Source organism: Aythya ferina (assembly GCF_964211825.1).
Source record: "Aythya ferina genome assembly, chromosome: 7".
In the NCBI taxonomy this organism is placed as follows: domain Eukaryota; kingdom Metazoa; phylum Chordata; class Aves; order Anseriformes; family Anatidae; genus Aythya; species Aythya ferina.
In genome coordinates this window covers 26,977,932-27,002,950 of record NC_140302.1, presented here as the reverse complement: position 1 = coordinate 27,002,950, position 25,019 = coordinate 26,977,932, and the positions used below count along the sequence as shown (strand labels likewise).

At 45.1% G+C, this 25,019-nt stretch overlaps 1 long non-coding RNA gene across 1 annotated transcript in view; it reads left to right on the top strand.

The window, feature by feature from the left end:
• Nucleotides 1-1,981: 1,981 nt before the first annotated feature.
• The window catches only part of LOC311440103, a 45,105-nt gene continuing 22,067 nt past the window's right edge, over nucleotides 1,982-25,019 (top strand). Inside the window, exon 1 of the long non-coding RNA XR_014695212.1 lies at nucleotides 1,982-2,151. This is a non-coding gene — a long non-coding RNA (uncharacterized lncRNA). The remainder of the gene's footprint in view (nucleotides 2,152-25,019) is intronic.

The window sequence follows — 25,019 nt, the reverse complement described above, 5'->3', positions numbered from 1 at the left end:
GCTGTTGAAGCAGGTTTTGATTTACCCCAGCCCGGCCTTAGAAAGAAGAGGAAAACTGAGAACACCATTGCTGAGGACCTCCTTGGCAGCCCCATCAAACCTGCCTGACATTTAAGCTGCACGCAGGGAATTAGTTGCCCTACAATGATGTTGGGCCTCCCTCCTGTGATCCCTTCAGCAGACAGCAACAAGAGCCAGGTGGTTGAAGCAGCCAGGTATTGATGCTCTCAGGACCAGGAGATGGCACCTTCTTTCCTTTGCCCCTTCTCTGCATTTGAGAGGTGCTCTTGGGAGGCTGCAGGAGGCTCCTCAGTCACACAACTGCCTAAAACACGTCACACGACTGCCTAAAACATGCCTGTGTGCTCACACCCGATGTCTGGAGAGGAGCTGTCACTGCCTGGCAGCGGCTCCTTTTGGCACCCAGCAGGGGTGAATCGACTGCTGCTGCTGCTGAGGATTTTCGCCATTTATTTTTGCTGACTTGTAGCAATTTGCACCTTGTTCCCAGAGTCCTGGGTCTGCTCCTTTTTTTTTTTTTTTTTTTTTTTTTTTTTTTTTTTTTTCTGCCTTGTGGGAAGTAATTAATCTGCTTTGAAGGTTTTCTGCTCAAACGGGGACAGCAGGACCCCTTGCTGTAGAGTGGCAAAAGGAGACAGATCATTTCTCCAAGTCTTCTTTTTAGGGAAGAAAGTGCTGGCCTGGGCATCTGGCAGAGGTGTCTTGAGATCAGGAGTTAAATAAATTGTCTGGTGTCAGTGCCCTCAGCTTGTTTTACATGATAAGGACAAAACTCCCTATGGCTTTGGCTGTAATAAGAAAAAAAGAAAAAAAAAAAGAAACAAGAGCCTCTGGAGGGTGGAAATATGAACTGGGTTAGTACTTAATTAAGTTGCCTATTAACAGTTGTGTAGCGGCTTGGAAGAATTTTAATGTACCAATTAAAGAAAGGAGCTATCTCCTCGGCTTTCCACCACCTCTGGGGACGCTGTCAAGAATGGGAAGCTTCGCAGATCAAGTGCTGTTTATTTTGCTTCTCCTAGCTTGTTAAAAAGTGTTCTAAATTTGGGATGTGGCGGATGCCTATGGACATGGTTGCTTCTGCGACGCAGTGAAGCATCAGCCGTCTGATAAGGATTAGCATAGGAAAGAAACAGGAACATAATGCTGCCTGACCCCATAAAAAAAACTTGTTTCTTAAGGTTTCTCTGCATTGCTCCATGAGGAGGAAGGGATTTGGGGCAGCTCCTTCATGAGCTCACCTGGCTCCGTTGTAAACAGCAGGCATGGGGGGCTCTCTCCTCTGCTTGTGCCTTGTACAAAGTGACTCAAGAACATTGCTCTGTTAGGTGTCTCCTAATTTACAGCCAAAAGCTATTTGAGGCCATTTTAGACCTATTTGTTCATTTACTCAAATTGCTCTTTCTCCTTGGCTGGGCTTCCAAATGAGCTGCTGAAGAGCAGCTGTACCTCGATCGCTGCCCACAAGCTCCTTCTTGTCCTTCCTCCAGGAGGAACTTGTGAGATGAGCCATCAGCAAAACCATGCTCAGAGGTGGGCTTTAACCATCACGTTTTGCTGGCTGGAGGCTGGCGGGGCCTCTGTGAGGGTGTGTTGCTGTCATGTCAGCTGGGGAAGTGACAGCTCTCCAGCCACAGCCCTTTGTGGTAGGCTTGACTGGAGGACAGGGACTTGAATCACTTCTCCAGTGCTGAGACCATTTCTGCTTGCTGACGCAGGGAAATGGAGGCTGAGCAAATCCCCACTGAGTCCTCAAAAGCTGAAGCTGATCTGCTGTAAATGGTCAAACACCTGCAAAACATTAGGCATGTTTGGGCTCAGTTCATTGAAATTTGGTGCACCTGGCTGGGGCTGGGCTGGCTGCAGCTCCCACAGGGTTCCCTTGGGGCAGTGCTCCTCAGCACCTGGCACACCCCCATCACTAAAAAGTTCAAAACCATCCCCAAAAACAGTGTTGGCTGCAAATGACTGTTTCTCTGCTTCCTGAGGCTGACCAAGCCAAATGTGGCCTGCTGTTCAAAAGGACTTTGCCCCCAACCCTGTGTTTCCTCAGCAGTGGTGCTGCTACTGCTGCCAGCAAAGAAGTCAGGTCTAGAAGTCACGGAGCCTCACAGAGATGCTTTAACACAAGTAAGTGTAGAGGAAAGTTCTTTTATTTGGGTATTTTAGCCCCCTAACATTGGGAGTGTTGTCTCATTAAGGCCCTTTCCAGATTTTACTGGGATAACCTAGAAATCAGTCGGAACTTCACACCAGGCCATTTGGGTTAACAAGGTGTAAAACAGGGAATGAAAGATGATAACAGGGTGCAGAAACTTAGGTCAGAAAACTATAAAGACAGAGGTCTAAATTCCTCTACGAAACCAGTGGCAGATAAGGAGGGGACCCTGTGTCTCCCCTCCCAGGTCTTGGTCTGGGGGTGAATGTTACTGTTGGTAATGCTGCTGGTGATCCTGACCACAAACATGTGCAGAGCACACAAAGCCAGCAGAGAGCAGCCTAAGTCATACGAAAGAATAGAGAATATTTCTTTCTCTGTCTCTCTCTTTTAAATTAATACATTGCTTATTTTTGTACTGGCCTGGGGCTGCAGGGGAGTTTTGTTGCCTCGTGCCCGCAATGCACTGTCTGCAGAGCCCCACTTCCACTCTCAGATTAGTTTGAAGAAAAAAAAAATCCAATCGCATCCTTCATCATTTGTCAGGTACCTGTCAGTGGCTTGCTCTAGCTCTGGCATCACAGCCTGCGGAAGCTGAAGGCGTGCTCCTGTGTGGGCACTCAGCTACGTGCTCTTTCTTGCAGCATCTCTGGGGCAGTGTATGGGGGTGAGCACGAAGCCTGTCCCTGCCTCTGCAACTCACAGAGATGCCTTGGTCTGTTCTTGCCTAAAAATCAGGCTGGGATATGTTCCCTGCTGGGGCAGCATGTTGTAAAACACTCCCAAAATGAGCATTAGCCAGCTGGAGGGGGTCTACTGGGGCCTTCAGTAACCCTTCTGCCACCCCAGCATTTGTGTCAAGCAGCCCTGGCCAGGCGTCCCAGCTCACTGCACCCAGTCCCTTGGCTCTGTGCATCTTCTCTCCCATGCAGATGCTGCTGTGTGTGTGACAGGGGACTCAGCAAGAGTCCTCCGTGTCCATTTGCATTTGGATCACGTCTTCTGATAAACACTGCTGTGTTCCTCTTGAGGTTTGAATAGAAAATGAGCTGGGGGATTTCAGGCGAAGGTAGCATTAGCTTGGAGCTCCAAAGACTTCTAGGAGGGGCTTTAAGGAGCTTGGAGCGGTTGTGAGAATATCTCTGCTCAAATCCAAACAGGCAGCTTGGTAAGTGCAAAGTTGAGGAAAGTGTCTTCTCCCCCTTGTATGCTATTAATATTTAGGGCTGGCCCTCAATTATTCATTTCTTCAGGGTGTGCTTTTATCATCTCAGTGCTACAGGATTAGTTTGTGCACCATCTCTGGGCACTCAGAAAAGACCTTTCCATAAGATTTGTGAAACTTCATATCTGAGAGGCCTTTTGCAAGCAAAATATACATCGTGCCATTAGTCAAAAAAAAGCAAATCTTTCCCATCCCCACCCACAGCTCCTTTAAGACCACACATTGCTGAGCATTAGCAGATGTACAGGATCCAGCCGTGGCTGGAGGATGGATAACCCAGCATGGCTTGATTAGAGGTTGGGTCCATTATGTGCTGCTTATGCAAGAAATTGGAGATGCTTAATGATGTTTTCCAGGTGGATGCTCAAAAGAGGGGAAGGTCTTGAGGGCTTCCCACAAGGCAGAGCTGACCTCTGCTGCGGTTGTGGGTGCTGGCTGCTTAAAGAGATTCAAAAACTAGCTGAAGGGCAAATCCGGGGGAAAAAAAAATCCCTCTAGACTGTTAAACTGCAGATTGCTGAAGGCTAGAAGAGGATTTTGGCAAAATACCACTGTATTTCTGCCCTGCTTTTGTAATCCAGGAGTTCTTTGTGTGCTGCAGGTGGGGAGAAGTCCCCAGAAGGACCTTAGGGGTGCAGGGCTGTGCTGTGAGCTGTGGGAGCCTGAACACGTTGTCTCCTCCCATTACAGCAGCAGGGCACAGCTGGAAGGCACCTGGGTCCTGCAAAAACATCTGGGGGCCATTTTGTCATTGAACAGCTGTGCTGGGAGGTGTGCCGTAGAGATCCGCCCCTGAGCACCTTTTAGACTAGCATCTGTGCTGGGATGGATCATCAGAAACTCACCGTTAGGTAATTATCTAATTATAAGGCTTATTAAGTACTTGACTCAATTGCCTAACATGGAGGCTGGGACACATGCATATAGGAAATTTGGCATGGATGCTTGCTCCAGTGACCCACAGCCAGATCCCAGACCTGAGACCAGCTCCGTGCACTTCCATTGCCCTTGGCACAGCCTGCTCCTTTGCCTGAGCTGTGGACAAATCAAAGTAAGCGGTGATTAAATAGTCCGAATTATTGACATCCGCACTATAAATATCTGACTCGTTAATAGCCTGTCTTCCTGCTGGGTCACAAAGCCTGACAGTAATTTTGCTATAAAAAAAAAAAAAAAAGGATCACCAAATTGCATGTTTCGACGCACAGCTTGATCAGGGTGGGGTCTGGGAAGAATCCTTGTCATTTGCAAAAATATTCCTTCAGTTTAATTAAGTAAAGTCAACCCTGGAGTTAGCATTCCCTTGCTCTTTCAGGAGCCTGAGCTCCTGTGAGAGGCATGCGAGCACAGTGCTTCTGCGATCGCTGCAATTTCAGAGTTGGTCAAAACGAGGGAAAAACAGGGAATATTTTTTTTTTCTGCTTTTTGAAAATATTTTGTAGGGTAATTCTTCTCCGGGATGAGATGATAAAGCCATGAACAGTTTTGCTAGCAAGAAGCCTGGGAAAATATTGGGATGAAAAAATGACATCCATCAAACATTTCATTTTCAGAAGATGTGTATATACTGACAACTCTAATTAAACATAGCCAATTGGATTAATTTCTTAAGAAAAAAAAGTATTTGCAAATTTTCCATTTAGGAATGGTTGAATAAGGCATTCTGACAAGTTTTGAAAGGGCATTAGAATATTTTTGGGCATAAACCTGACGAAACCTGGCTGAAACCCTAAACCAAAACTGCAGTCAAACATTTTGCTAAAAAAAATTCCTGACTCTGTGGTCGTGCAGTTTCTGAGAAACATGAGCAGCAGCGAAGACGCATGAGGTGTGTGTTCTGGTCCATGCTGTTTGATTTGAGGTTGGTGGAGAGAAATGGGAGCCCCAGCACTGGGCAGGAAGCAGTAGGCCGGACTGCCCTTGTTTTGGGATAGCCACTTCCTGTGAAGCCCAGGCTAAAACATAACCTCTCCTACAAAATGCTCCCCTGAAAGCACTGTTGGTTTTGCTAAAGGGAGCAGCCTGACAGAGATACCCCCCTCCCTCACTCCTCCTTGCAGGGTCTTTCTGCCAAAAGTTGCAAACCCACTTTATGTTAAAGCCTCAGTGTAGCTACAAGGCAGCTTGGTGGGTTTTTAATGGCTAAATGTCAACAGAGACAGTGTTTTGTGTGCTGCCTCTTGCTCTCAGAGCACTGGTTATCTTCTCTTAACCAGATTTGGGTTCTGTGAGTGACCCTGCATGCCTGGGCCCTGAGCCGAGGGTGGGTGACAGGACTCGTGCATGGCAGCTGATGTTGCTCTAACTGTCATCTCTTAGTAGAAATAATCCTTGAACCCTACCAGACCAAGCTATAAAATCACATGGGTCTCATTTTAGTCACTGTCAGCACAGCATACTCTGCTTCTGGCTCAGAGAGGACTGCACGGTGCCTGGCCAGCTCACTGACCATGGTATAGACAGAGATGGAGATCAGTCCAAGCCAATGCTCCAGCAGGAGATGTGGCACTGTCAGAGTGGGGCTGTCCCCAGGGAATGGTTTTGTGCAGGATTACCCCTACTCTCATCAACCTGGCCTGCTGTCTCCTGCCCTCTCTCTGTAGGCTGAAGTATCTGGGCCCAGTTAGACCTACAGCAAGAGGAGAAGAAGATGGGTTCCCAGATTAAGGTGGAAGAATTGTAAAAATCCAGAAAAAATCTAGATGCTGAATCAAGAGAAGACACTCAATGGTGCCAGAAAAGCACCAGCAGCACAACCAACCTGGTAATGACCCTGCAGTACAGCAGGTTCCCATTACCTTTAAAGAGCAAAGCAAGTGAGCTTTATGCTGCTGTGGTCAAGCATTTAAAAGTATTTTTAATAACCATGTAATGTTTAATACAAGCCATCCCATCATTAGTAACAGTCTGCTTAGCATCAGAGTTGTACTGCAGATGCCTGATTTTGCTGGTTCTGAAACATCAGCAAATTTTGTTTTAATCTGTAGCTGTAGAGCTAGAAATAGTCACTGTAAGGATGATATTGTTTTGCATTCAGTGCATTTATTGACGTGAGAAAATCAGCAAGCATTAATTTAAGTGATTAATTCAGGCAGGAACATGCAAATGCGAAGACTGGATGGAAGCACATAGACCACGTGTTGCAAAACTGTAGTCTGGTTCCTTGGCTTCTGACAAGCAGGCAGAAAAAAGAACAAGTGGGGAAAATCCTTGTATTCACTACCTTGCAGCAAGCCTTTTGTGTAGGGAGAGCGAGCACCGTTTGCACTGAAAGTGCTGGTACTGATGAAGGGTTTGGGTTGGGTTTGGGGCTGGGACTCAGCTGCCTGGTGGCAGAAAGCTGGCCAGGAAGGAGACCCATGGTTATGGTGGGCAGGGAACTGGACATGAGGTCTTAACAAAACAGGTCAGTGTCACCTGGAGACTTCATGTGCAAGGGAGTCTCCCTCTATGAGTGAGACAGCATGACCTATCCCTGCTCTGTACATTGTGTATTGAATAAGGCTCTCCATGACATTTTCACACCACTTGACAACACGAAAAGTGCTATTAAAAGAGAGAAAACAGCCCAGGGAGAACAGCCTTTCCAGAGAGCCCTCCTCATCTGCTCAGGAATGGTCAAAGGACCCACACAAGCTCTGCCCTGGTGAATGGGGCAGGGATTGAATTGGAGCCCAGCATAAATTGCTCTTCAGTTAGCATGGTCCCCCAGGCTCAGGGTGACTTTTGGGAAGATGACAGCCATCATGCTGTCCATCTCAGTGGGATGCTCCCCCCAGCCCTGCAGTAGAGGAGCCACTGTAGTGATTTGTTCTCCCCTTTTAAGAACCAAACACTGCATACGTCCCAGCTGGCAAAGACAAACTAGATCATTAAGACAATTGAAACTGTGGGTACAGAGAAACAAATGAAAAAATGAGTCTGAGATGCATTCACATTTTGCACATTTAATGGGATAAACCCCCAAGCCTATAATATTAAATCAGAATGTCAAAGAGAGAGCTTATGTTAATTTAATTAAAGACAGCATCCTGGTGCACATGGATAAGGAGCAGAATTAATATTGTGCACCACCCACTAATTTTGCCTGCCATGGGTTGTACATAGCCTGGATGTCCTGATGTGCTCAGAGCTCTGTTAATCTGGACAGGGTGAGTATCCCCCTGCCACTCTGCCAAAACTGGGCAGGGTTGAATTTTATTCTTCTCATTTCCAAACCTGTCAAACTGTGTGTGAATATTACCAGTGGCACAAATCTAAGCACTAATTCATCTGTCTGTGCTGGAGAGGTGGGAGTCCTTGGCTGCCTTCACTTCCAGTGGGGCAAAAGAGAGGAATTCCTCAAAGATGCCTGGCAGTAAGTGGTATGGACATCCCTCTACCCTTTGTACATCTTCAGTCCTACAAGCTCAAATGTTTACCTCACCTCCTTATGTGCTGGGCCCTGGCAAGAAATAGCTGATTCTTCAGGAAATTGCCTCTAGGCCTAACTCAAACTCAGCCAAGCTAATAGGAGCCTTCTGGTGGCTCTGAAAGGGTATGGATCAAATGGTTTGCTTGTCGCAGAGTAGGATGCAGAAAAGAGCTCATGGCTTTGTGCAACGTGTTGTGCAGAACCTGAAAAACATGTTAAGGTCCCTGAAAATTTCCTGGCGGCACCAAAAGCTGTGAGCAGGTGCCCTGCAAAGAAACCCACTTGTACACAGATGTCTGCGTTCTGCAGCAGACTGAGACACTTGTTCAGAAGGTCACCTATGCCCATTAGCTGCCCTTCCACTAAAAATGAGCTTCTCAGATGGCAAACACCTACTCATTAGAGCTAGTAAAACTGAGACCCCAAGCCAGGCATGAGATCTGCAATAGTTAGGACTTGGGTCTACTTCCCACTAAAAGGAATGAATGAAGTAAGTTATTAGGTTACTTGACTGAGGAGTTGTAATGTCAGACCCCAAGAGGAGTTGGAAGGACTGCTCTCCCCCCTTGAAATTTCTTGCTGGCTATCATGTATTCTTTTATCATCTCACTTTAAACTGAAAGCACTCTACATTTTTCTCTATGACTGTATTGCAGAACATAACTTGGGAATGATCTGAATAGGAAGGTCTGACAGATTGCTTTTTGTGAGGGCTCTTTAGGGAAAAAAGCAGACATGACCCTTTGCTAAATTACACCTGTATTAAAGTAATACATAGCCACTGCTATTGACAGCATCACACCTGGCTAAATGATCATGAATGGAGGACTGGGACCTGCATTATATTATTTTTCATTTAGCAGAGCTGCTATGGTTTCCCTTGAGTCCAGGGGAGCCTAGAAAAAATCTACCCTGATCTGTCCTTTTCCTAGGTTTGGGAGGTCATTAGAGATGGTGAATCAGCCACATCTTCAATCTAGCGGTTTGGGGCACTTGAAATGTACACAGTGGCTGGATTTCAATTTCTCAAGGACATTTCAGTATTTCCATCCACAGAGTGGGAGCAGGCCGTAGGTGATTTGTGAGAAAGGAATTTGAATTCATTTTATTGGGTGCTAGCTGCTGAACTGCAGTCATCAGAAAACAGCTTTAGGTCTGTCCTCTGTCCACTGCCCTGAGATGATCCATCCTTTCCCTGTTCTGCATCTTCTCCCTGTAACTGGGTGGGAGCTGGGTTATGTGGCTCTATGCCTGCTCTCTGTGCCCAGGAAAGGATTCTTGGTTCATTTCCTGGAGCCTGGGAAGAAATAATATTTCTTGTTCATAAAAGCTCTGGCTCTGCTCACACAAAACCATCCACCAACCTTAAAAAACAGAGTACAGCCAGTGCCTCGCTTGGTCTTTGGGCTGTGCCCTGCTGATCCTTGCACTGAGGAGCAGGAGAGGGCCATGGGGCAGCAGCACCAACAGCAGCTCCTGGGGCACCGCACGTGGCTTCAACAGGAGATCCTGGTGAGCAGAGCTGCACCAGGATTTTTTCTTAACCCTATTCCTCCCCTGCTCCTCTCCATGCTGCAGATTTCCATCCTTAGAGCGAGCATTTCTGGCTGAGCCTTGGACTCCTTTCACTCAGTATTTCTGCCTTGGTCCCAACTCCGCCATTTACTGTGCCCCTGGAGGGCCATGGGCAGCTGGGGCCTGAGCCTGGTCGTGTCTATGTCCTGCCACCAAAGGGCCCCCTCTGAGCAGCTGTGGGGTGCTGACTGAGCTGGAGTGTGGGGAGAGGAGACACAAGGCACACAGAGAGCCACAGGCTTGGCGAGGAGGCAGCAAGCAAGCTGGCTTCCAGTGAGCCTGGAGAAGAGCCATGGCTAAAGGAGGAAAACATGGTGGTGGTGTTGGGAAGATAATAATCATGTAATAATCATGTCTCTCTGTGCATCTGTGGTTTGCTTGACATTTTCCTTTTTTTTTTTTTTTTTTTTTTTTTTTTTTGCTGCTGACAAGTATTTGAAATTATGAAGGTAGAGGTGCCTTGATAATTAAGGCTTGCTGCTGCAAGGCTTGCTCTGTAATTGTCTTGTTCATGATTTTGCAGGCATGAAAACATGGATAGGGAGTGATGATGTGTGTTTTCCGGTGAGAGCAGGAGGCTGGTGTCGTTTCATGGGGGACTTCATGTGCCTGTACATGCGCTGGTAGCACAGCATTAGGGGGTGAGTGTGGCGTGTCCAGCCACCCTCCCCACCCCCCAAAAATATATATATTCCCTATGGATTTTTCTTCACAGAGTTACGAGGGTGATAAACTAACAATTGGAAAAAAGTAGAGCAACCAAAGGGCATCTGTTACATCCTACAGTCCTACATGCTGGACGCCACTCTGCTGAAAGCCACAATTATTAATGTAAAGGACAAGTGATTTGAAATCCTGGTGAAGTCACCTGGGGCATGTTTTCCACCCTTACCAGGGCTAAACTTTGGATTAGGGCATTGCACAGAGCAGCTTTCCCAAAGCAAGTACTGCTCCTGGGTTTGAAGGTGTACACGAACTGGCTGGGCTCAGCTTGCTGGAAAGGACAGGCCCTGTTCAGGGAAGTTTGCACCGTGGCTGCGTGCTCAGGCTGCGCAAAAAGCTCCTGGGGTTCCCGTATGAATATTGCAGTCAAAAATGCTGTGGAAAATTCTTGTCTTTCTACTGTCCTTCAGAAACTGCCAGCTGGAGGGGGAGGACCTTTTGTTGCAGTGATCAAGATTTATCAGGAAATCAGACACTTTTTTGTGTTCTCCACTCCTTTGTTTTTGCAAAGGATTTCCTGCCTTTCATGATTGCCAACTGCCGTGCTGCAGGAGCTTCTAGGAGGCACCAAATACAGCCCTGCAGAGCTCCTGAAACAAACTTTTTAGCCAGCTGAAGTGGAAGGATGGGCCCCTGTCCTGGCAGCTTTGGTCATCTGTATTCATCTATGCTACAACAATCCTTCCTGTAAAGCCAACCATATGCTCTGGGTACAGCTGCGTGACTAATCCTTAAGTAATCGTTTATGTGGGGAATGTCACCTCTGGGTGTGCTATTTGTTGGTCCATAACTATAAATTTTTAAGGGGAGCAGGCTGAAATAATCTAATCATCCTTTCCTGAAGGGGTATACGATCCCCTGCCCTTTCTCCTCGTCCCCAGCAGAGCACAAGAAGTGCATGGATGTGTGGGTGAAGAGGTGGCAATGTGAGTCCCAAGGAGAGGAGGGGTATCTGGATGCTGATTACAGTGTGAAGAGTGGACTTTATGAAGGAGAAAGCACAGGGTGCAACAGTTTGATAAAATCTGATCTACTGGCTGTTGGTGCTGCGTGCTGTAGGGCAGTGCAGTCCCAGGGCACTCCTCGAAGTCATGGTGGGAGTCACAACACTGTGCCTCGTGGTGCGATGCTCTGTGGCTGGAGAACATCTGGGATCCCCTGTTTGAGGCTACATTATTGCCACTCTGTACTGTGTGAGTTACAGCACAAGCAGCACAAGCATTTCCAGTCCAGGCCATGACACTCCAGCATTCAGATCGTTTGGACACAAGTGTTTCTAAGAACACAGGACACGGGTATCTCCAGATATCTTCACAACTGGAAAAATAGAGGTTCAGGTTTTGTACTCAACCCTACTGGTTAAAAACGTACCAGAAATTCTTTCTGTTTCCCCACCCAGCTATTCTCCCTGTGCCTGGGGATCCCTCAAGTGCTGGTCCCTCAAGAGTCTTGGTGTGGTGGGAGAACATAGTTTAGGCTAGATGTGTCTCATATAACAAGCTGGTGTGCTGTGAAGGTCGCAGCACAGGCAGTTGTTCTTTAAAGGTGCTGGCAAGACTGACAGCAGGGCAGAAGGTCATTTCTGGGGCTAATCCCCTCTCAGCAACCCACAGGAGGCAGAGAACCTGCCTTCTCAATGGCTGTCTCCTGAACATAATGCTCCAGCTTTAATGTACTGCTTAACTCCAGTGGAAAGAACATTTTCAGTCCAATTTCCTCCTGGTTTTTCACATTTTTTTTTTTTCTTTTTTTTCTTCATATAGCTTAACCCAGGAAGTTGGCAGCTTGAAGAGGAGGGTGCCAGCAGTTCCTGGGGCTGGTTCCTCGCTCTGGGCTGCATCCCAAGATGTGGTTTGAGTTGTTGGCATAACTTCCCCTCAGAAATGTTACCTCAGAGGAAGTTCAGCCCATTGCAGGACTGGTTGCTATGACATTTTGTAGATCACCATACCAGGAGCTATTGATTCAAGAGTAACCTACATCCTGCCTTGTGTTTGGCTAAAGCCTTTTTGACAAGAACTCTACATGTTTGGCATGAATATGTATGATCTGGGCTTTGTGGACCAGTAAAAATCTCTATTCATCCAGTGGTGATAGGGATAACTCCTGTGGGATGCCCTGGGGTTGTTATGCCTTATAAGGGATAAGTACCTTTTTTATTCAGCTATTGCTTCCTTCAGCAATAATACTCATTTTTGCATTTTGGTATGATGGTGAAGGATTTCTAGATGACAGTTTGATTTGGAAAGTCAGAGGAAAGACTTCCAAAGAAATCAGTTCCCACAAAATGAGTAGAAAACAGGGATGGCTTTCCCCTCTATACAATATAAGGAAGTCAAAACTGGGCATTTTCAGAAAAGAATGAAAATATGTTTCTGCCTTGCTCACTAACAAATGGTCCATGGACCATTGGTTATTTGTCCCAAAAACTTTCTATGTAGGGCATAAAAGTTATCTTTGACAACTTTCTGTCAACTTCCTCTGCATTGTTACACTGATGGAATATAAAGCTGGTTCAAATGAGGACCAGGATCTGGACGTCTGGTTCCAGGAGCATTTTTGAGGTCATGCAAATGTTTTTTTTTTTTTTTTTTTTTTTTTTTTCTTCATTCTAGTTCAAACTGCTGTCTAATCTTGTCTGGCATCTGGTGCTTCAGAGGAAGGAAAGGGAGAATGAAATGAAACCTCCCTGTAGACCCGGAACAGTCAAGTAAACTGCAGTTTTTTTTGTCTTAAACAAGATTAGCAATCATTAAAAAAACAACTCGCAGAAGAACAGTGCTGGCTTATGGTAGTTTCCATGATGCTATCAATATGGCCTTAGGCATGAAATCTTCATTTTCAATGCCTTCTATTAAACACTGGCTCAAAAGGTCATCTTGGGGTCTCTGACATTATGTGAATCAGTTACTTTTCCCAGCTGATGCTACTACCTATTTTTGGCTTCGCCCTTTGGCTTGCCTTTGGCACTTGAACTGTATTAACCAGTAGGAATATGAATCAGTGCGCAGGACTGACAGTCTTAGAGCCATGCAGGCAAGCTGGAGATGTGCCAACTAAATAATCAAAGCTACTGATGGGGCTGCATAATGCTGGGGGCTTGCAGAGAACTTTCTTGCACTGTGGTCGAGAATGTCACAGTTGTTTGAGAAGTAGAAGGAAAACATAATGTTTGTTACACTAGAGAGGAAATCTGACTAGAATATTTTAAGATAAATGAGTAGCAGATAAAGTGTTGCTTAGATTTTCTTGCCACACGGTTGGGTATGTTTGTTATTTATGACACCATTGTTGGAGCTGCAGCGGTATAACAAGGGCAAAATGAGTTTTGTTGGCAGAAGTAATAGCTTTTAGTTGCTGTAACAAAAGCCATCGCCCCTACCTGAAAAGCTTTTCTTCATTGCTACCACAGATGTGTCCACATCTGGGGAGTGACCACAGGTTGTGAGCAGATCGTATGCTTTGTTTTGGCTGCAGGAATTAATCATCAGAGTATTCACGAGCAGTAGGCTTCTCAGCTCGAGGAAACACCACATGCTAAGGCACTGGTTGTTGGCTGGGACCCGCAGCAACCTTCTGGCTGCCAGGTCCGCTAAGGAAACCACTGCCTCTGTGCTTCAGGTTTACAGGGAGGGAGGAGAGAAAGGGGACACAGAGCCCACAGTGCAGAATTAGAAACAAATCCTAGTTATCCTGAGCAAACCTTGCCACTAGGTGAGTGTTTGGTCATGTTTGAGTACTTCTGGGAATATTTTCCACCTTCTCCACCTTTCTAAAGGCTGTATATGGATGCTGGCATCTCATGACTAATGCAGGGGCTTGAAAGTACTTTTATGAAACCTCCTTCAATAGATGAGCCTTCTTTCAACAGAAAGCCAGACCGAACATTTCCTTCAATCACAAGGGATGCTGTCCTTCCTCATCCAGCCAGCTGGGAGCTTTCTGCATTGTGGAGCCTGCTAAATCCACTTAAAATCCACTACTGGCTGCAAAGTGGGGAGTGGAGGTAGGATGTGGCATCTGGGACAGTATCCTTGGTCCCTTGCAGTCTTGGTCTTAGGCTAGATTTTTCTGGTTGCCCCAGGTCACATAGCCTTCAGGAACACCTTTGTGCATGGCCCAGACAAGTCAGGCAGAGCTACCAACCACTTAAAAATCCCCATGCATCTTATGCAGAACTCAGTCCATTAAACCCCAGCCTCTAAAATCATTAGTCAGCAGTGACCATTTTTTTCAATTACAGGGTTTAAGGGATTACTGTGAGCTATTACTCTGAGGTATTAATACCTGCACTGCTTCTGAAAGGGTTCATGTGAGGAGGTGGTACAGCAACTGCACCTGGGACAGCTGGGACCAGGGAGCACGACCCTTTCTTTTAGTCTCCAGAGCAGAACTGAAAGGCAAATGTGCCCTTGTGTTAAAAATTCAGCTCATTCCACAAGCTTTTCACTTTGTCTCTCGAGGGGTCAATTAAAGCTTCACAGTCTTTCCTGCCACACTGGCAAAAAAAGATCTTCATCTCCTCTTTCTGTGATTAACTACGTTGTTATAAACAGACGATGCAGCACAAGCAAAGGAAACTAATATGCTTCCCCCCGCGCTGAGGTCCTTGTAAATGAATCAATTAATTTGAACCAGTGCACCCCTGAGCCTGAAAAGGTGCAAGGCTGGCACACAGCTACAATCCTGCTGAAGTCTCAGTGTTGTGGGCAGAGGATGGCCTAAGATATAGAAAGCCACCCCTGCACGCAGGGACTTCATGCATGTGCTTGGGCATGAGTTTGCCAAGGCTGTTCGACTACTGCAGATGCCTCCCCTAGTTTAAGAGATTTTCTTGGCCTCTTAATTCCACAAAAAAAAGGCGCTCGTAGCAGGCATTTAAATTTTTATGAAGTGCTTGCTTTATTATCTTAATAAATCCTTGTTTGGTTTGCAGAATGCATACCCATTGAAGTTAAGAGTTTATATGAAAATTAAAACAGCACTATATCTTCTTAATTAGACAAATGTATAGATAAAAGGAAACAAATGTCAGCTGGCAGAGGAATTTAGCTTTGCTGGGAGGTCTCTTTTCATTTCTCTCAAGATGTTTGCAGAGGTTAATGCTGGTGCTGCAGGCATTCAAAGGGACAGCAGAATTGGCCCTTATCAGCAGGCAAAACACGGGCACAGCCCGCTCTTCTGTGTAGTGCATCTCATCCTTGCAGAATTATTTACTTCCAAAAATAAGTTACATAATTATTATCACATAAAAATTAAGCAGATTTTATTTTTCACAGGTGAACGGCCAAGGCTAAGCCCATAAAGTCTTTGCTGTGGCGTATCTTTTCAGGTACACTAACTTACAGGCTTAATTGGTGAGAAATGATGGGAGAATATTGATCAATGAATTTTTTATTCAGATTGTTTTTGGCGTTCAGGAGCAAGACATTTCTTAGGTCATTATTATTTCTTGCAGCTCCTAATGACTTTAGCTGTAAATTGAGGGGACTCATCTGAAGTTCTGTACAAGATGGTGATTTTTTCTGGAAAGGAGAAGTAGCAAATGTTAGCTGAATTATGGTAATAGCTTTGTTCTAACTCACAGCTGGCTGCAGGGTGGGCCTTGGGCTGTATTTGCCCTCTTTGCTACGCATGGAAAAGAATTTCTGCTTCTCACCATGAAATGTAGCAGGAGGAACTGCTGGTTTTTAAAGTCAACTCTTGCAGCTGCTGACACTTATGTCCAGGGTTTTGGTAATGGGTTTTGTTCCCTGAAATAGGCTCAGATACTTGCTGCTCTGCAGCAGGCTTAGGAAAGCAGAGCTGGTCCTGGCTGTAGGGCTTCTTGCCATCCTTCCTGTGCTGAGGCGGATGGAGACTTGGCAGGAGGCATCAGCCCGGAGATCTCCCACCAAAACAGTTCAAAAGAGATTGCCTTTTCTTTGTGACTGGAGCACAGCCGGCTGGTGCAGCTCCCTCCCTTCTCTGCATAAGCAGGCCAGTGCACACCAGTAAGTACCTGCTGTGGCTCTGCAAGAAAAACACTGGCTTCATCCCCCTGCCCTGCAACACGGTGGTGACAACTTGCACAACTGCCACTGCAGTGGCTGGAGCAGTGGGGGAACACGGAGGAGAAAGAATGCAATAAAAGTGTAGCTATCGCTTCGTGAGGAAGACTGGATGCTTTCTGCTTATTGTAGAGCTTAAAATATTATTGCAAATTAACTCTGCTTAAAAGGTTTTCCATCTTGACTTCTCACGCTTCTTATTAAACTTTCTAAATTAGGAAATTGTGCTGCTTTTAAAGGGAATGTGACAGACTGGAGAAAGCTTTCACACTTATCAAACAGAAAAAAAAAAAAAAACACCAAAGCAAAATCCCAGGTCAGGGCAGCCTTTCTGTCTAAGAGAAATCACAGACAGTAGGTTCAAAGTGCTGTTGATATTTACTATGGGGAGGAGCTGGCAAACTCCATGGTTCCACGAGGTGCATGAGTAAATCATTAGCCTCCTGGGAGCCAGGACTTAGTCTGTGAGCTCTGTGAATTTTGGGCACTGTTCACTGATCTGCTGGTCTCTGGTTGCTGCTTGCTTTGCTGGTGGGTTCATTCATGGCAGGGCAGGGCAGCAGGGGCTGGTTCCTACAGCTGCAGGGCATGCCACCAGGCTTGGGTGCCCATTTGTGTGTCTGCATAAATGCACTCAAGGAGGTTCTGCAGGAGAAGAGCCTGGCTCTGATCTTGAAGAGTTAAGCTGGGACTGTCTGGAACGTGGACTGGGGCTGGGTAGGGACAGGATGTATTTCTGCCTGGGTTATCTGGCCTTCCTCCCCCCTGACAGAGGCAGGATGAGGCCTGCAGGTTTTCTAGCAAGAACAGTTTTTTGGGGAGAATTCTTTTCCCAGGTTCACAGCAGCAGCCATCATCAGTTATGTTGTAAGCATATCTTCCAAATGCAAAAATCAATTCTGAATATTTTATGGCTTTAATTATAACACCCTGCATGGGCTGCAGTGAAGGGGTTATTGGGCTGCTGGATGCTAATTTTCTTCTATGATAACATTTTTTTTTTCTTCCTCATGATTTTCCTGCTTTGGGTGGCAAAATATTGGATGCAAGAAGGTGAAAGTTTGTGGTAGCATTGAACTAGTAGTTGAGCTCAATGCAAAAGCTGCGAGAGCAAAATGTCTCCTACTCTTTTCCAATAGTATTCAATAGGGGAGTGAGCTCAGTGACGAGCCTTTCAGTAGTGTATGGATTTCAAAGGGTAGGGAGAGGGTGTTTATCAGAAAGCCATTTGTATCTGCTGACAGATAGATGCTTCTGCAGTTCAATTAAAAAGTCTTTGGAGACACTGGGTTGGGTCTCACAGCCAGGATACCTGGATGGGTGTTGAAGAGGAGGTGAATAAGGCCAAGGTTGTTGCCTGGCCCTCCTGTCTGTGGTTCCGAGAAAGAAACCAAACTGACTGCTGTGATGTGCCAACAGACTTACTCTTAGTGAGCACAGTCAAAGCCTGGGTAATGGAGCTAAATGTAGGGCATAGTTTCTGCCAGTGAAACAACAGAAGCAATATTAGGGCTCTCAGAGACAAGGTCTGGTCTATTTCTTCATGTTTTCTAAGCTCACCTGCACTCTCTATGCAGGCAAGTCTGCAGGTCTTTGAAAAGTCAGGTCTAAGGGAACAACCAAACTATCAGCACAAACCAGAGCCTTGATGAAGAGTTCAACTTTTCCTATCTAAGCCATCTGTCTGCCTTTCCCCTGGTGTTTTTTACCAGTATTGATCTTTCCAAGTCATTTATTTTGACAGTCTGCACGATGACATGATAGAACAGATGCTGTCCGCTCCAGCAAGTAATGAGTTCAGCTGTTTTGCTTCATATATGGATGCAAAGGACCATTGCCCTCAGGTTGTAAGGCCTTGGCCTATTATCACATCAGCTCTCATAAATGAAACAGGGTTGAGCTGACTTTGTCTTAGCATCTTACAGGGCAAGGGGCTTGTGATTGAAGGAACCATATCATCTCTGCTGAGGCTGAATTCCAGGTCCTTGGCAGCCTGGCAGAGGTTATCTAAGCACTCATGTTTGTTCTGAGATTTCTAGATGTTAAAATATATCCATACATTTTTGGGCTATCATGGGCTGGGGTGTGTGTATGTCAAAGAGATAATGGCACACACTCTTTGCCAATGAATGAGCTCTCGAGCTGCTCTCATCTCTAAAGTGCTGCTGTACTCTGCTGTTTAAAAGATCCATGTCTTGCCTCCGCAGAAGCTGTGTTGCAGAGGCGATCGCCTTCAGCCACGAACTGCAGTTTTGGCTGAATTCAAACAACGTGGACATGGCTGAAAAATAGCTCTCGTCCGTTCCATAATTCATTGGTAGTAGAAAGCACATACATTTCACCTATCTTTCTTGGGACTGGATTTATAGTCAAATGAAGTCAGTGGCAGCCTCTTCATTGACTCGAGGGTTGGGCCAGTTTCTTAGTTACTGTCTAGTACAGTAAATGTATGCTGCCTTTGCAAGTCAAGGGAAAGTAATCCATATTACACCAAATTTTACTCTCCTAAATGATCTGCATTCCTTTTATGGCACTATTTCCCATAACTGCGGTGTCTTAGGAAGGCTATTTTGTTATGGCATGGGGGAGATAGTTCTCCTCTTCTCCAAAAAGCTTCCAAATACTCCTTTCAACAGTGTATTTTTGCTCCTTCGGTACAGCTGAAGTCTTATTGCATGTCAGCCCATGTCTTCAGCAGATCTGCCTTTTTAAGAGCTCTCTGTATTCCTTTGTGAGTATTCCTTTGTGAGGATAAGGGGATGACATTTTTGCTACATCCCCTCCCATATCAGGAATTTCTCTGAAGTGTGGGGTGCCTCTCCCTTTCCATTAAACCCATGTGTTCTCATAGACTCCCATGAACATTGAGATATTCTGATCGTAAATGAGCCATTTCTCATTCACCTCTTAAAATCTTCAGCCTTTGCTTTCTTCCAAGTGGTATTTTTTTCAGGAGTTCTTGACACTCATGTGAATTTGCTGTGCATTTGGAAGGTGAGTTGAAAAGCTTTTAGTGAATAAATCTCTAACAACCCTCAGTCTGAGGTTCTCATCACAGATATGGTGTCAGTAGGGGAGAGATTACAAGGAGTTTTAACATAAATCTGGGAAGTTTTCCAAGAAGGAGCTTGAGCTAGTCTCTTCCTTCCATCATCTTACCTCAGTAGAGATTGCTTTTTGGGTGTCCATGGGAAAGCCCTGATTATTATTTATTACAAAAAGGGAATCAAGGCAAGAATGTGGCCTGGCAGCCTTACTTATTCCCAGAATCATGTAATTTCTTGTGTGTAAAATAAAGGTTTTCTCTCCCTGTAACTCTTCCCTTCTATTCATTGATCTCCTGCTGCAGTACATCCAGGGCAGAGGAACAGCTATATTTGCATTACTACAGATTATCTTCTCATATCTTGAAGATTTTCCCACCCCGGCAGAGGAGATGATCTCCATCTATGTTTATCTTTAATCTTATCCCATTCCCTCTGCTTCCTTATGTGATTTCATTAAGTGTCCCTTATGCTTGATTTAGAGAAATTTAGAAAAGCACTGAAAGATCCTTGTGATGAGAAAGTGTGCTCCCACAGGTACATAGCAGGTACGAAAGAAATAATGATTGCAAGATACGTGTAAGCTCTTGCTATGGGGGTCAGAGTTAAGGTTAATTAAATGTCTTCATTGTGTATTGTCTTCCCTGTAAGGTGTTTGAGAGTCTTCTAAGAGAACGATTAACTCTGAACAGCCAAGGTTTTTAATGAATATTTTTATTGATTGTGCTTGCAACAGGTTTGGTCTTAAGTACATATACTCTTTGTGTATTTTATCTTGAAATTATGTTTAAATTTTCCCAGTTCAGTGTTACCAACTGGTAAATTTTTTATCAGATATTGCATGTAAATATTCCTACTTTTTAAGACAAAGACATTAAAGTGCATATAATCCATTTCTTTCCGTCTTTATACAAACATAATAAGAATAAAATAGTCTGAAAATTATATACAGCTAGCAAATGTGGCTCCTACTGCACTAGACAATTAAACTATCTGAATGCAAATGGCTTGGTTATATGCAAAAATATATGTTTTTGAATTTTATGTGTTATAGAGGTTTTAATATTAAAGAGAAGATTCGTGCATCTAGGTAAAAATCTCAAAATTGTTAGGTCTCTTGTTTATAACCTGCACATTAGTGTGAGAAATTTAAATGGGTACTAAGTGCAAGCATTCGTGATTCATTCCTTCTGTATGTATGAGCATTTCTTTTCAACATGCCTGTTTCTCGGCTTGCATGAAAACTACTGTTTTGCTGTCATGGAAATGAGAAATTGTGAGAGTTAATGGAATGATGAATCTCCGTTGCTTGAAGTCTTTCAGTCAGAGCCGAATGTCTGAGAGGGTTATTGTTCTCTGTGTGGGAGGAACTAGGGGAGGTAGTGACCTATGTCCTTGTTTAAAGTCCTTTTCTGTCCTTAAAATGATGTCTATGATACAAATAGCTTTTGTTTATTTGGCCTTGCCAAATCTTCTGGAGGTCTCAACTCATGCATGTGTGTGTGGAGTGGATCCTGGGTTTGGGATGGTGCACACAGCACATGCTGCACAGGTATGTCCCTTCCCCACATACAGAAACATCTGAATATGAAAGCAACGTCAGACTTTGGGGAAAATCCTACCACCTGTAGGTGGGAAACATACACAGAGACATATGGGAATTAGGATCTGCTGCCCAACTCCTTCCACGAGGGCAGGGTGGAAAACCTCAGCAGTTAGCTGGGTGCTGGGCGACCCTTCGGAGGCTGGGAAGTGTTTACTGCACAGAGAGCTGGTCCCTCACCTGTCTGCAAAGGTGTGCATCTAACAAGCTGAACCATTTCATGGCTTGGGGTGGCCTAGAGACTTCAGATGGACACACATCAACCGTGTCTACTTGAAGAACCCACACCTAGAGAGGGATGAACCCAAACAACAAAAGTCCAACAAAACCCAATCAATTTTTTGCCAACTCAAGGACAATTTACTCAACCACTGCTTACAACCTGTCATGTGATACTAAAATTCCAGCTCTAATATGGGCAGTCCACACGGTGTTTAGCAACAGCTGGGAAATGTCTAGTGGTTTTAATTCATTGCTCAACAGCACCTTGCGAGTCAGTCCCAGTACGTGGAACAATTATTACCAAATGACCCAGCCTTCTCATGTAACATATGGGATGCAGTGGACTGTCCACCTAGTATTAATCACCAGCTGGGAATGGGGCAGGCGCACTGAAAAGGTTCAGTAGGCCACATCATTTAAAAGTTAAGCTAGATGTCAGTGCTGTCCTTATATTTTTCCTGCATCAGTTCAGGAGACGCCTAACTAACGAGTCTTACTCAGTAGACGTCTTCTGTGTCTTACTACTGCATGTTACTCATGTACCAACATCTCTCAGGTGTTTGTTGTTTTAGAAGAGGAAATGTTCAGTCCTGGTCCTGTTCAAACATCCTGTCAGCTCTGTGCTCTGAAATACCACATTACAGATCTGAGAACATTAGTTAAAGACATAAAGAATCACACCCAACATTGTAAACGTAAATTTTTGTGAATTATTTTTTACCTAAGTATGTTCAGGAAATTTACATATAGATTAAATCCTAAATATACCAAATGCCAGCCGGTTTACATCCTGATGCCTTGACATCACCACCGTGTATGGATTGGGTTCAATGCTGGAGCATTCTCCTCATTACCTTTAACTAACACATTACAACTGTGAGGGTTAAAAGAGAACCTTACAGGCCAGAGACATGCTAGGGAGGTGTGTGAATTGTTTGGACTTTGCTACGAACTTGTCAGAATTTTAATGCATGTTGCCTGAAAAACTAATGAGCCTCCATCTGGAGACATATAACTGATTACAGGCTTAATTATTTCTTCTACCTGAACAGCTCAGTTCTTTGTTCACTCTCAGTTCTGTAAAAACAGCAGCAGCAGCAAGCAGAAACTTGAAGGCTGGTATTCTGCAGACACATACCCCATACAGGCAACCGCCTCATTTCTTTATGGCTTTGTTTTTTTTTTTTTCTGTTCTAAATTTCATTTCTTGGGCATTTCAAATGCCTTCTCCCTCAAGGTGCTTTTGTAGTGGTTAGCAGTTCATCAGGATGGATGTATAGATAATATCGATATCCTTGTGTTCGCTGATGGGGCAGTAAAATCTAACAGCTGAGGCACCTGAGGGGCACCTGAAAAATATAGCTCTGCAGTATTTTGCCGTGTACCTGTTGTGATATTTTTCTTCCTCTCCCTTTTGCTGTATTCCCATGAGCTGAAGCCAGCTTGTTGGGAGTGACCAGGGTCTTCTCCAGCTCAGTGTGGGCAGAATAAAATCCCTCCTGTAATAAATTGGGCCGGGCTTATGTCAGCCTGTTCTGCTGGGTGGTACTAACACCACTGAAGCATGGGATGCAGTTAGCATCTGCTTTCTAGCTGCACAGTAAAGGCTAGAAGATCTGTGCCAGTGAGGCAGATCTAAACACCACTGAAGCAACGGGTGCAGCCATACGATGACGAGGGCATAAGGATCTCAATCCTTCTCTGTAGGAATATAAAACTGACTTCTTGACTCACTGGAGACAGCAATTCTGCACAAGCAATAGCCAGTTTCTAAGATATGCAAAGGAGTTTTCTTTGCTTGGCTAAAACATCCATCTGAGGAGGTAACCACCTATGCCCTGCTCTTGCAGGCAGCCAGAAAAATGTCCCCAGGTCTTCCAGGCAGCTGTGAAATGAAAACTTTCTCCTAACAGATGATACATTCCCCTTATTAGTTACAGCCCGGTGGCCACTGTCAAACACTTATTAATTATTCCTCTATTTTTTCCTTTATAGCACCTGCAAGAAGCTTTTGTCTTCAATAAACAGCTCTTTATTGACCAGTAGTTTGTTATTGATTCCTGTATTCAATAAAAATGTGGTAAATAGGGACATTAAATTACTCTACAGCTCTCACTTTAAAAAATTCAAGGGAAAATAAGGCACTATGACATGTTTTGTTAACACAATCAAGATAGAGGGAGAAAATTTATCAGAGTGGGAAATAGCCAGCTATGAATATGCTTCAGTTGCAAATAGGCAAGATTTGGTCTGTCACATGCCCGTGGTAGCACATGTGCACATGTGTGCACACACACACACGTGGGAAGCGGAGCTCTCCTCCTGAGAGAACTGGAAAATGTTTCTCATTTGAAGCCCAAGTCCATTAATTCTCATTTGGATGAAAAATTAATTGTAAGGCTGTATTATGACATTCATTAGGCAGAACTCTGGGAGCAGCCCCTCCCATGATCAGATCAGAAACAAAGTATGATGTGGGGCCTGGGGACTGGATCTTTGGTCACAGCAAAGGTTGTGATATATGTGAAGAGGTGGTATTCCCAGGTTTCCAATACTGAAGCCAGTGACCTTAGCTTTTGGGCGACTCCACCTTTTGGCAGACAGCTTTGGGGTTCTTGCAGGTGAACATCTCCAGGTTAAGCATACTTCCCTACCAGAAGTGCAAACCACGTTCCCTCACACAATGCTTGTCTTGACCTACACCAACCACGATGTTACAGTAGCTCTAGAACAGGCACGTGTGGCAGTAGTCTAGTTAATGAGGTTAAAATGTGGCGTAGGGAGGAAGGCAGGGGGAGATTAAGTCGCTGGCAAAGTCAATACGATACCAGTACCTTTTGTATACTGGGCAAAGTGAAGTCTCTTTTCTGCAAGTTTCCTTTTATCATGGTTCACAGTCCAAAGACTTTCTGAATGCATCTGGGCTGCGCTTGGTTTTCTGTATGATTTTGGTGTCTCTTCAAACAGGGAGATGAAAACTGGGTCAGGCAGTGTAAATGCAACTAAGCAATCTGCTCAGTGGGGAAGTCAACTGCAGGACTGGGGGGTCTCTGGAGGCTTCCTTGTATGCATGTCCCAATAACTCTAGGGCTAGTGAAAGGAAGAAAAAAATGCTGTTGCTTTACCATATGCTTGATTTCTTCCCTTTCAGGGCTGTTATAAATTGATATAGGATTTCTGATTCTCCTTCCATGCTTGTGGAAGTCGGGACAAATTGATTCTAGGCTCCGTGGGATTACATGGGGGTGGGGATGGGGAAATGAAACGTTTCCCTTTTTGCCTCCTCTGGTCTTCTTGCCTCAGTCACTAGCTTTTTTGCTGTGGGAGCAAGCCGTAGTGACCTCGCTTTGCTGCCACTGCTCTGCTGTCTGCAGAGAGCCGGATGGCTGTTCTGCAGGCACAGTTGTTGGCTGCTGTCTGACAGCGTGACCTTCTTACAGCAACTGCCTTCACTTCTTGTAGGTACATGTGTTTCTAAACAGATCTAAGTGGTGGCCTTCGTCATTTATCCCAGTGGGCCTGAAAAGCAGTCAGAGGAAAAAATAACAATAAGAACCTGCCCAGTCCAGCGCCTCTGCACAGTGGTAATATTGAGCTTATCAATGTACGAACACATCCTACACTCCTGCTAACATACGGTGCTTTATTGACTGGCTACTCCTCACAATGCTTCAGTGGCATCTTTCCCCTCTAGGCAGTTATATTTCCACAAACGAGATTTTTTAATGTCAGAGCTCCCGGTGGTGTGTGAGGATTGCTGGGGACTGTGGTTGCAGGTATCTGCCAGTCTCCTGTGCAAGCTGTAGAAGCATGCTGCTCTGGTGGCTCTGCCCCAGGACCTGCCTCTGCTGTTGGAAGGGGAATGTGATGCCCTACAAGAAGGGCAGAGCAGGGCTGAGCAGCAAGAAAATGGCTTTTCCAAGCAACCTCTCTCCGCTAGGGGTGTGTTGTGCAGTCTTGGAGGTCCCTGGCTCCAGGCTTGTG